This window comes from Periplaneta americana, unplaced genomic scaffold (genome assembly GCF_040183065.1).
Source record: "Periplaneta americana isolate PAMFEO1 unplaced genomic scaffold, P.americana_PAMFEO1_priV1 scaffold_24, whole genome shotgun sequence".
Lineage (NCBI taxonomy): Eukaryota > Metazoa > Arthropoda > Insecta > Blattodea > Blattidae > Periplaneta > Periplaneta americana.
In genome coordinates, this window is record NW_027185505.1 from 276411 (window position 1) to 289131 (window position 12721).

General features: G+C 39.2%; 1 non-coding gene across 1 annotated transcript; it reads right to left on the bottom strand.

Annotated features, from left to right (window-relative positions):
* Positions 1-12390: 12390 nt before the first annotated feature.
* On the bottom strand, positions 12391-12509 carry LOC138693909 (5S ribosomal RNA). The gene has a single exon (XR_011330594.1). It is a non-coding gene; the product is annotated as a 5S ribosomal RNA (ribosomal RNA).
* Between the last annotated feature and the right edge of the window lie 212 nt (positions 12510-12721).

Genomic DNA, 12721 nt, shown 5'->3' on the forward strand with positions numbered 1-12721 from the left:
CTACCTAAGCGGCATTAGACGACAAGGCTGCCACGCCAACACATTACTACACCTATATAAAGCACTGGTTCGATCCCAGTGCACCTACTCCTCCTACTTTCTATTGCAATCTTCACCCTCAACACAAAAGAAATTTGAGTCCCGTGAAAGGAAATTATTGCGCCAGATATTTCGACTACCCAAACATACCAGAAACGACACAGTATACATCCACACCAAAACGAAACCACTCTCCACACACCTAATCCGAACAGTCACTAAATACACACACTTCGCACTACGTCGCTCATACACACAACATATGTTTAACAATCCTCCACACACCAACAAGAACACAACCATTGAAAAACTCCTACAAGCCTATCAAGATCACTTCAATCCACAAAATAACCATTAAACTCTCCCCCCCTCTCTCCCTCTCTACAACACCCCTCGTCTCCCGGAATCGGCAAATTCGCGGCCTGTTTCCCATAAATACTCCACAAGAATGCCATCGTTGAGGAATGCACATATATGTCATGGACCAGAACCCGACACATACAATTAATAATCCACCTTCATCTACAACGAGAGGAAATCGAAATCAAACACCCCACCCACAACATAACGTACCAGCGAACATCACTCCGACTGCTGGATAGCTGAAGTCAAAATGCCAACGCCCAAACACAAGGATAACAACAATATAAACAAATTGTGACTGCCCTCACCACTGCTTAGTGATGCATGACAGCCACCGTTGAATAACTAAACAATAAATAAATACATTCAAAATTCACGCAAGCCCAGTAAATAATTTACATCACAAATAGTTCATGGTTACTCCTCAAATAACAACAAATCAGAACTTAAAATCTGCTTCTTAAATCTTCTTTCTTACTTTCTACCCACCTGTCTTCTTTCCACGTCTCAATCTCAATCTCATAAAAGCCCTAAATATCCAACATTCTATTAACACTGCACTCACAAGCACTCACGGTCGAAGAGGGCATTGTAATGTAAGACCCTAAAACGACCGCTGGCTCTGCCAGCAATCAACTCTGACACCGGCGAGGCGTCGTTCTTGTAGTTAAACAGCTGCAAGTAGGAGTAGCATCATGTCGGGTCGTGGAAAGGGAGGCAAGGTGAAGGGAAAGTCAAAGTCTCGATCCAGCCGTGCTGGGTTGCAGTTCCCGGTAGGCCGTATCCACCGTCTTTTGCGTAAGGGCAATTACGCAGAGCGAGTTGGTGCCGGTGCGCCAGTCTACCTGGCCGCGGTGATGGAGTACCTGGCGGCCGAAGTTCTCGAGTTGGCTGGCAACGCAGCTCGTGACAACAAGAAGACTAGGATCATTCCTCGTCACTTACAGCTCGCCATTCGCAACGACGAGGAGCTGAACAAACTCCTGTCCGGCGTCACCATCGCCCAGGGTGGTGTGTTGCCCAACATCCAGGCGGTTCTCCTCCCGAAGAAAACCGAGAAGAAGGCTTAAGCCCCTTCTCCGTAAAACGGCCCTTTTAAGGGCCCCACTAACCTCACAAAAGTCAGAAATAGCCAGTATTGTTAATCCTCTCTCACGGCTTCGTAATGTAATTTCATTACGCGTGTCAACTTTCTCTCTCTCTCTATACCGGTGGGCTGATTTAATATCATCATTCTGTAATTTTGTGCTCTGAACGATGTCGTTGTCCCAGGTTCGCACTGAAGTACTTGAAACCGTTGTACATTTACTAGGCTATTGTGTGATAACACATTATACTGATGCATATAGAAAGGTTTCATTATTATTATATAATTTAACACAATACGAATTAAATTAGATGATGATGCCAAAGTACATAGTTGGCTTCGAAATTTATGTAATATATTTCTATCATATTAGAGTAATGGAGATTATCGTGAAAATAATCACAAGTCCCCTTCTTTGGTGCCCATCGTGGTTTTAGACATATACGTTTGAATATACTAGTTTACTTTACTACATACTACGAATGAAACTAATTTTGAATAAGAAATCGCTGGTGAACAACTTACGGCGTTATAATAGAGTTCCTAATGCGTTTGTTTGTTGGTGCACATATTGGCCGCACGCGCAGGAACCCCAATACTGAGATGATGACATGACCTTCTCGTAGGAATCGAAGGCTTTGACAATTTGCGTTCGAATTTCCCCTCTCTCTGTCGTTTCGTTCGAACCGAAATGACGCAAGCTATACGTGGAAGTTGTCTGACAGGACGAAGTCCTGTGTTCTGACATGCGATGTGTACCTCTTCTCCCCAGTGTTTACCACACTGGATTCCTATGACCTAAAAGTTGGCATTGCAAAAACGTGGTGATGTGATGTTCAGTATGTGTCAATCCCCTCGGTTCCTTGTTACGGTCTGGTGAGCATTGCCTACCTGCGTTGTCATATTACCCACCAATTCTTCGGACAGTGATTATTGACTTACAGAAGTTTACAGTAACAGGTAACATAATCCGAGGAGCAAGGCTTCACAGAGGAATCCGGTCTTTCCACTTGATATACCAAGCGTTGGGGTCAGACCCATTTGAAAAACGGAGAGGCATTTCTTACAACGTCTTTTGCTGATACTGAAGTGCCCCTACGAAATAAGTTCTGTTTTCCGCACTGGCCTGTTGAGCTAGTGGTCACACAGTAAAGGTGAATTAAATTAATCTCGACAACTACTGCCCTTTTTAGACGGATTTTATGGCCCTGAAAAGGGCCGTTTTGCCGACGGATTCGGCAGCAGACGTGTGTAGGCAGTCTAACCGCCGAACCCGTAGAGAGTCCTCCCCTGCCTCTTCAAGGCGTATACCACGTCCATGGCCGTGACTGTCTTCCGCTTCGCGTGCTCGGTGTATGTTACAGCGTCACGGATTACGTTCTCCAGAAAGACCTTGAGAACACCTCTCGTCTCCTCGTAGATGAGGCCGGAGATACGCTTTACGCCTCCACGTCGGGCGAGACGACGAATGGCCGGCTTCGTGATGCCCTGAATATTATCTCGGAGAACCTTCCTGTGGCGCTTCGCTCCACCTTTGCCAAGACCCTTGCCTCCCTTGCCGCGTCCAGTCATGTTGCTCGTGTGACGAAGGTTAAAAGTGATCTCGACGGCGGGTCATTTTTTGGTTTATATACTAAAACCCGCGGACCAATCACATTACGGAAGGGGCGTGGCTTCTCAACGGGCGAAGACATAAATACCCCTCTTGGGGGCAGCGGGGGCGACTGTATTGCGTCAACTTGGGTTGCGAGGACTAAGGAGTAAGCGATGGCACGTACGAAGCAAACTGCGCGTAAGTCCACGGGAGGCAAGGCTCCACGAAAGCAGCTGGCAACGAAGGCCGCTAGGAAGAGCGCACCGGCTACTGGAGGCGTGAAGAAACCCCATCGATACCGCCCTGGTACAGTTGCTCTTCGCGAGATCCGTCGTTACCAGAAGAGCACCGAGCTCCTCATCCGCAAGCTGCCTTTCCAGCGCTTGGTGCGTGAAATCGCTCAGGATTTCAAAACCGACCTCCGTTTCCAGAGCTCAGCCGTAATGGCCTTGCAGGAGGCAAGCGAGGCATACCTCGTCGGTCTCTTCGAGGATACCAACCTTTGCGCCATCCACGCCAAGCGCGTGACCATTATGCCCAAGGATATTCAGCTGGCTAGGCGCATCCGCGGCGAGAGGGCTTGAATTAACAAAGGTACTCCTGCCCGCAAAAAGGCCCTTTTCAGGGCCACTAGTTATTTCTCGGAAGAGCCGGTTGTACCGTACTCCAGGTCTCGTTCCTACTACCCTCAGTTCAAGGTCACCTCAATAATATAAATGGTTTCTCCCTTTCCATTCCTCACCGTATCAGCATTTTCCCACAGCCTGTTTGACAAATATCGCAATGTATCCTATAGGTTAATAAACAATTTTTTAATAGAACGATGGATAACAAAGTTTCTTAGGAAAATTAAAAAAAAATTTCACAGTTCTATAATATTGCACATTATATATATTTACCAAATTAAGGGTTAACGCCGCCGGGACGAGTGATCCTCCGTCCGACCGATCACAAGCGCCAAGGCTCAAAGTGGTCCAGAAAGCAAATCTAGCTGGACTAAAAATGTGACATATTTCCATGAAACTTCGCACTATAGTCACTACTGTATAAGAGGAGAAACTACCCCTTTATAGACGATGCGTTTTGACAAAAATTAGTGACTTGTCTCATATATAATATATTGTTTTAATGAAACTTTACACAGTACTTACATGTAGCTCGTTTATACTATATTGGATACAAAATGTGATTATGATTGTATAAGAGTAGCTACTTGTCTCCTATCTAACATTTTTTACTTTCACGAAACTATAACTGTGACTCATTATTTTCGATAGTACAGACGTGGTCTGCTTAGGAAAGGACAAGCGGAAGACTGTGACCTTTGTGACCTCGGGTGGGTATTACGATAACATTTATAACCGTCACCCTGATAAGCATCCGAGCAGCTTATTTCAAAAAGGAGTTTGAATACAAACAATTCCTTCAATCTACTACGATTATTACAATAACTGATTTCATTAATCTCCTCTCTTCTTTAGCAAAATATAAATTACCTTCAATTGGTCGATTCAGCAAACTTGTTCATAAAACTTATCGCTATTGCGTCACGTTTCGCAATTTTTCTAAAGTAAAAACAAAAACACGAACAAACGCCTACTCCTTTAACCTCATCGCTCTCTTATCTCTAGAATCCCGGGGGGTTGAGAACCTGAATTCTCTGTGGTGTGAAACAAAGCAACCCGCAGGAGCAATGACACGTTCAATTGTCCTAATAATAGAAAAAAAATTACACGTCATTTAGTGTATTCAGAACATTTTTACAGGACCGTGTAGGATATTCACTCTCCTGTCGAATAGTTTCGGCGGCTGGTAGGCGATACGCATTAATTAAAATAATACTTGCGTACCTTGTTCAGGACAGTGACTGTGCTACTTTCTTTCTTTCTTTCTTTCTTTCTTTCTTTCTTTCTTTCTTTCTTTCTTTCCTTTATTTGTAGCTTATTGATGACACCAGATGCCATAACGGAAATGCCGTGATGGTATGTTTGTTTAATATTCAAAATCAAGTGACAGACGCTATTTGACTTTGCGGTGGAGGGGATAGGGACCTGATCTCGGATGTTCCGAGAGATGCCGGCGCACAGTTGTCCAGAACGCAAAACTATGTAAGAAAATCAACTTCATCATAACCGAAGTTTAAGTAATATCTAGGCTTAAACAAAAGCTAGGCATTGTGCACAACAGCATACAAAACATCAATATCAGTAAGAGGTGGGACAAAACATGAGTTTTTTTTTTAAAGTCACGCTCTTCAGTTGATTTTTGTTCGTGGGGTCAGTGGCTGTTTTATACTGTTAAACCTTCCCTTATGGAGGTCATAGGACAAGATGTGTACTTTCATTTAATACGCGAAAAGCAATCTATAATACGTTAGCATTCATTTAATTGGCACGTTTACTGAGATTTGTGCAACTAGTTTTTTTTTTTTTTTTTTTTTTTACGACATATTTAACAGGCTGTGCATTACAAGTAAACCTGAGTTAACTTTCAATTCTTCTACCCACACATTAATCAAATATTAAACTCTATACGGCTTAAAATTTAGCTGCTACATCCTGCAAACTTAGATGTTATATTCATCTCTTGGTGGCGCTTTACGAATTCGACAGCAGCCACTTTTCAGAGTCTGGATGAAGGAGCTTAATTTCTCCAAGAAAAATTCAACACTTCTTGAACATATAATGAACAACTAAATTATGGAGTATATCCATGAATCTAGCATTTTGTTACCAACTGCGAAAAATATGGCAGGCTAGTCATCTTTTAGGAGCATAATTTCTATTAAAACATTAAAAATTATCAGAAAAACTAATTTTTCCCTAATTCCCTAATTACACGAGCATAATTCGTTTTTGCATAGATGCGTATAAAATTTCATGGAAATATGTTACATAGGGGAGAAATTATTAACTCTGTATAAATGTAGCCTCTAAACACAAGAAGTAGATTCCCATATAAAAACCATTATCTGAATTTATGCTACCTGTAACTATACTGTGTGAAATATAATGTAAATATTTCAGTTAAGATAGAAATTATTAATTTAGTCTATAAAGCACTTCCGATACAACTCTTCACACAATAATAATAATAATAATAATAATAATAATAATAATAATAATAATAATAATAATAATAATAATAAATAATTCTGAGCTTCAGTGCAAGAACTCTTTAACCCTCACACAGCTTGTTCTGAGAAAAATCAGTATTAAAGAAATTTATACACATTAAACAAATTGTAATGCTATATGTTGTCATGTCTCTTCTATCCCTCACGTGGAAACTTAGGCTTACACAGCAGCAAGAATAAGATAACAACGTTATTATCATCTGTCCTTTTATGGCTATACAGTTTTTGCAGTGAACTACAGAATTATTAACTATTATTATTACAGACCTGTTATTTTTTTCACTTTTTTCACACACACACACACACACACACACACACACACACACACACACACATCTATTATACTAAACATAAACCCACAAGAGAAAACAATACTTGTATTAACTGTAAACATTTTTCTTCCTTTCTTTATTTTTAGCAGAATCCTCCATTTCACCCTTTATCTCACTAGATGCGCTTCCCGCAGACATTCTTCATTATATGTTTCACACACCACTTCGTAACACTTGCAGCGGTTGACTTTTGTTTTCTTGTCTTTTTCTCTAGGGTATATTGTACATAGTGCTCGGTATCGGTGCTCGTTCACGTGATATTTTACCTTTGTTTTTCTTGCTAACTCCTGCCAATTTTTCTGATATTTCCCGTAGTTGATTGGTCAAGTACTGCGGATTGATTCCCGGTTATAACAAACACACCTACACTACATTCCAATGATTTCTGACTCGTTACTGCACATTTTAGAAACACTGTACGAAAGCACACACAGTCTCTCGTAAATCAACAGGTTACAACAGAGACTTACACTTGCAAACGCGTGGGGATTTCAGAAAATTTCTTACTATTTCAGTACCTTTAACTGTACAACAGATTTTGTTTTCTCGAAAAAGAAAGGTCAACGTTACTATTGACAAAAGACAGAAACGTACGATTACAATACCTTTATTTTAAACAATCTTAGAGGTGGTCTGGGAATTCCTAAACTCACCACGCGACTACTTAACCCTAGACAGGTAATCATCACTGTACTCATGTTAAAGGTAAGCATTCGTAATTTTTACTACTCACATTTTAATTAACTGAAATCAACTCAATATCACACATTTAACAACTTTTACACATTTCGTAGCCATTAGTGTTCATTTAATTTTAAGTTTGTCATAAAGTCTTTACGTTCATGTTATTGTCCTATTTACAATTAGTGCAAACAACAGCGCGATGTTCTCTGCAGAACCCCTTTTTGCAAAGTCCACAAAATGTTGTCATCATTCTCCTCTTCTTTGCAGGACATTTATAGCAAACAGTACGTTCACCATCTGGCTGCATTACCTGGCATTGTTGTTGCACAGCAATGTTCAGATGTTCTTCAATTGTTGCCCGCAGAGATCGGTGTAAAGTAGGACGTGCAAAGCGGTGCTGCATCCACGGTTTTGTCAGCTCTTCACACAATTGGAAAATGAATTGTTTTCTTGATATTGTTTTCTGAGTTCTTCTAACTATAAATTATCCATGAATTTATACTTGCAATATTTAGCATGTTGTAAAATATTGCTAGTGGCCAGCGCCTCGTCTTTCTATTGCAGGAAAGATTGTGGCACATTTGACATAGTGTATCTACACCACCTTTAGTCCCATTGTAAATAATAATAATAATAATAATAATAATAATAATAATAATAATAATAATAATAATAATAATAATAATAAAGGCTTTACATATAACGTGTTGCTTACTGTTGTCATTGCAGTCCACGTCGGTGGGGGTGGGGGGGTTTCTTTCTCCTCCTCCTTCCTCTAGAAAGAGCAGTTACCAGGGTCTAAGGAAGTGAATGCCCTTTTCTTTCTGGGCTCATCCCTACATTTGTCTTAGCTCCTTAGGGAAAACCACGGAAAACCCTCAGGCTTGCGAATAGACTGAATGAATGAGAGGAGAAACTTTAAAGGTACGTGAAAACACGTCCATGCAAGGGAGTTGGGACTGTGAAAAATTGAATATGTGAAATCCAAGACTGTATTTGCCAGGCGAGCAAAGAAGAAGAAGAAGAAGAAAGGCTTACGTATGACGTGTGGCTTACTGTTGTCATTGCAGTCCGCGTCGGCCAGCGGTGGGAGGGGGGGGGTCAATATACCTGCACATATCAGTTCAAATTATAAAAACCTCTTAATGCTACTGCGGTACTATTCCATTGCCGAACACAATATGAAGAAATTAGCAGATCCCTGAACTGAACTCTTATTACTCTGAAATTACCGCGCAGTACAATTATAGCTATGACGCATTGCAAGCGTTAGTCACCATATCGATTTGCTAAGCAAATTTTATCCCTTTAGAGCATGTCCCCCCCCCCCTCCTCCTCCATATCAGCCAACAACATACTGGATGAAGAAGACTCCTGCAAAAGGGACGAATTAAGATTTAATTTTATTTTAATGATAGACTAACATTGCAAAGTTCCAAAATAATTTTTTGCATTCCTTCATTACACTAGTCGTACAAAATTGCGGTCGTATCTCGTACTATCTATACTAATAATAAATCTGTAGCCGAAATTTTTCTGGTAAGTTTCGATTTTCCAAAAGTAATTGGTCCTAACATATATAATTAACCACCCTGAAACCGAAAATCGCATTTTTGAAAATTTTGTTTGTATGTCTGTCTGTATGTTTGTTACCTTTTCACGCGATAATGGCTGAACCGATTTATATGAAAACTGGAATATAAATTAAGTTTGTTGTAACTTAGATTTTAGGCTATATGGCATTCGAAATACTTTATTTAAAAGGGGGGTTATAAGGGGGCCTTAATTAAATAAATCGAAATATCTCGCTTATTATTGATATTTGAGAAAAAATGTTACATAACAGATGTTCCTTTAAAAATGATTTCCGTTAAGTTTTATTTTTTTACAACATTTTGATAGGACTGATATTTAATGAGATAAATGAGTTTTAAAATTAAAATAACGCTATCTAAGACGGTGCAATGAATTAAGAACAAATGACTTCGTCTATAAGGGGCCTTGGACAACAACAATCGAAACAGGGGCCTTGGACATCAACAAACAATCGAAAGCTATTAAACATAGCCTACAGGGAATGTTTCTGTGTTTGTATGAAGTAATATCACAAGCTCGTAAATTAACTGATTTGTATAATTAGTTATTATTTCACCATTGGAAACTGTAGTTTCTCTAGATGGACATAATGCTATAATGTTATTACAGTAACGTCTGAGTAAATCGAGGACAGGTAAGATTAAAATAGCTTCTTATGCACAGAAAATTTGATAGGCTATTTTGTACATTCGTTTTCTGTATTTCTTAAAATAATATTTATGTACACGCATTTTAATCTCAGAGAATTAACGAACAACGAGAGTGTATTGATTTAGTATGCAGTAATAGTACTTTAGCTTGGCAATCCATTATTTTAATAATTCATATTTTAACTATGCTCAATTGAATCGTGTTAAAATACATAAAATATATATGCAATAAATGCAGTGCTAAAAAAAAATTGGGTAATATGCGAAGCAGATTATCTTGCGCTGTTGTAAAAGTTGTTCCATGGATCAGTCGTCCTATTTTAATTATGTAATTACTTTATATTTATTTCTAACAGGTGGAGCGGAGCGAACGGGTACGGCTAGCTAACAATAAGTGAGAACTTACAATACAACAACGACAACAACAACAACAGCTGATAATCTGAAAGGGAACATAGTAATTTGGGGTGAATTAAAATGCAGCTTCCATTCGTTTAAAATTTCTTTAAATTTTAACTAAATATTAATGTAGATATTACCTCTAAAGGTAAATGGGGGCATGTTTCACAACGCTAACAAATTACAAATTAACAATATACAATTAACAACGGAAATATTACATATGCTTGTTAACTGTGTTTCACAATGCAATCTTATTCACTTGTATGTTTTAACGAACTTTACAAAATCGGCGAAACAAACTTACAAATACGCATAATTGGTTGAACAAAATCGCCAACGACAGTTTACAAAAATCACTAAGGATCAGAGGTAAAGTAGCTGTAATTTTAGAACTATCGATGGACATGTTTATATTTTTTTATATATATTTTATTTAGATTTTGCTACATCGGCGACAACGGAGTTTCGCGGCATGCAATTGGTCGAGCATACCAATGCATTAATTAGCCTACGACTTAACTGACGAAAGTTAGCGCGAAATTCATTCAAATAATTGATAAATAATGGATTTGACCCACGTAGTTATATGCAGTTGATAGAGCAGCTAACATGTCCATCCATTAAAATCAACTTCGCTCTCTGCTGGTCCATCAGTATATTTTATTGTTTCATCCATAACCTCGCCAACATTAGGGAACCCAGCAGGAGGAGCATAAAAATCCTTTGCCCGAGTAAGCACATTCGGTGATCAATAACCCGCCTCGAGTTTTTTCAATCTTGTAACAACATCAACTACCATGTGTGAACTTTTGCACACTGTAATCTTATAAATTCCGTTCTTATCTGCTAACGCAGGGAACTGAGAGCTACTATGCAACCAATGCAGTTCTCGCTTTGTGGTTAGGGCACCACTTTTCCCTTTCAGATGTTGCATGTGATGTCCCATATCTTGTAGGAGAGATTACAGCGAAATGGGATTCGGAACGACTTCAGAATACTGCGTAAGTAATGCCGACATTGCATTATTAAGTGATTGGTTTTCGGTGCAAAGTTTTTCTTCTTTAAGTGCGAGTATTTATTAAATACGTTCCTCGTATATAAGAACTAACGCGGTATTCTGAAGTATAGCGCGGGATTCATTCGAAACCTTTCATTAATATTCGTACAATGATACGAACGTGGCCGGAAAATTCTACGTTAGGCCTAAATGCAAAATCTTCGTCTGAGTCGCTAGAACTACTCAATAACATCACAACTGCTTCAGTGTAATTCTTAATGGTACCCTGTTACTATAAAATTGATTTTATACATATGTGTTTATTTTTTTCATTCACAATTAGAAGCTATTTCAACAGGGCTACTGTAGAAAATGTGCTAACTTCACTAGTAAAGTTTAGTTTACACGTTTGTAAAATTACTCCTTCGTTGTGAAACAAACATATCACTTGTAAAGAGCGCAAAATTTCATTCGTAAAGATTTGATTTCCTTTGTACAGTCCACCTTTACAAACAAAGATTGTGAAACAGAAGTTTACAAACAGAGTTCACAATTTCCAAAGATTGTAAACTTTGTGAAACACCCCACTGGTGAATCAGCACGCCGAGCTCGATCGAAATACAACCAGTTACTATTATTTCCCTATCGTTTTTTGACATTTGATTCCGCGTCCTACCTCTTTCATTCGTTACTAACCAACAACGCCAATAGCAGAAGGTAACGCAAAAACAGTCACCGGTTCCCCGATGCATGGCTTTCTCTCTCAATGTCAACTGAGAGTTAAAAATATTCATTATAATATGCACTTTCCACTCACTCCTCAGAATGTCTTCTTTATTTTTATTTATTTATTTTTTAAGATATGTGAGCTACGTACTGTATGTCTGATGTTTTGCCATCGTACATTCAAATATTTATATTCACTGTACAGTACAGCGAACTGTTTATACTTACTGTACATGCTATAACTACTTCTCCCAACTCCGCTATTGCTATATTTCCTAAACTAAACGCTGATATTGAAATAACGCCTGGTCTGATAATGCAGTCTGTTTAAATTTCTACCGACCAAGTTCTGCCCTTCATCATGGGAAAACAACGAGCTTCTTTAAAGGATACAACTACTAGGACAGAGATATTTTCATTATGGAATTTGTACTACCCACTGAAATGTAGTAACTAATGGGATTTTAATTAGCCATATATGTACAGTATATTACATTCTTTACCTAAAATGTCTCTAACTTCTAGGGAGAGCGCGAGGTACGTTCACAATCCCCTGAATACATATTCCCTTCTTCGAGAAAACGCAGAGAAGTGAACCGTCTCATATGAATATGCTACCAGTCATAAGTTTCAATACGGAGCTGCAAGTACTTAAGAATTATCAATTACTCTACAATTATGCAGCGGCGTCATCATCCAAGCTATAGCTGGAATAGGGAAGGGAACATAATATCCCATAAGTCTTATTAGAACACGCTGGAAATAGTGACGTAAAAAAAAAAATCGCCAACGGCACGTGGTGTTCCCAAGCGGTCACCCATCCAAGTACTGACCACGCCCAATGTTGCTTGACTTCGGTGATCGGACGAGAACCGGTATTTTCAACATGGTATGGCCGTTGCCGATGAAACTGCGTAATCTGTAGGCACTTGAGGACGATGGGATTGGGGTGCACTCGATAAAACCTGCACTCGCTCACACACACACGTAAACTGCCTGCTTAGACTCTGTACCTAAATTACCAAGCTCGTTGGATGTCATTGGGATAGATGATAAATCTATCTATCAACGGCAGTTTGGTTACGTTTCAACGTCACACACTGCTGGATTGACAC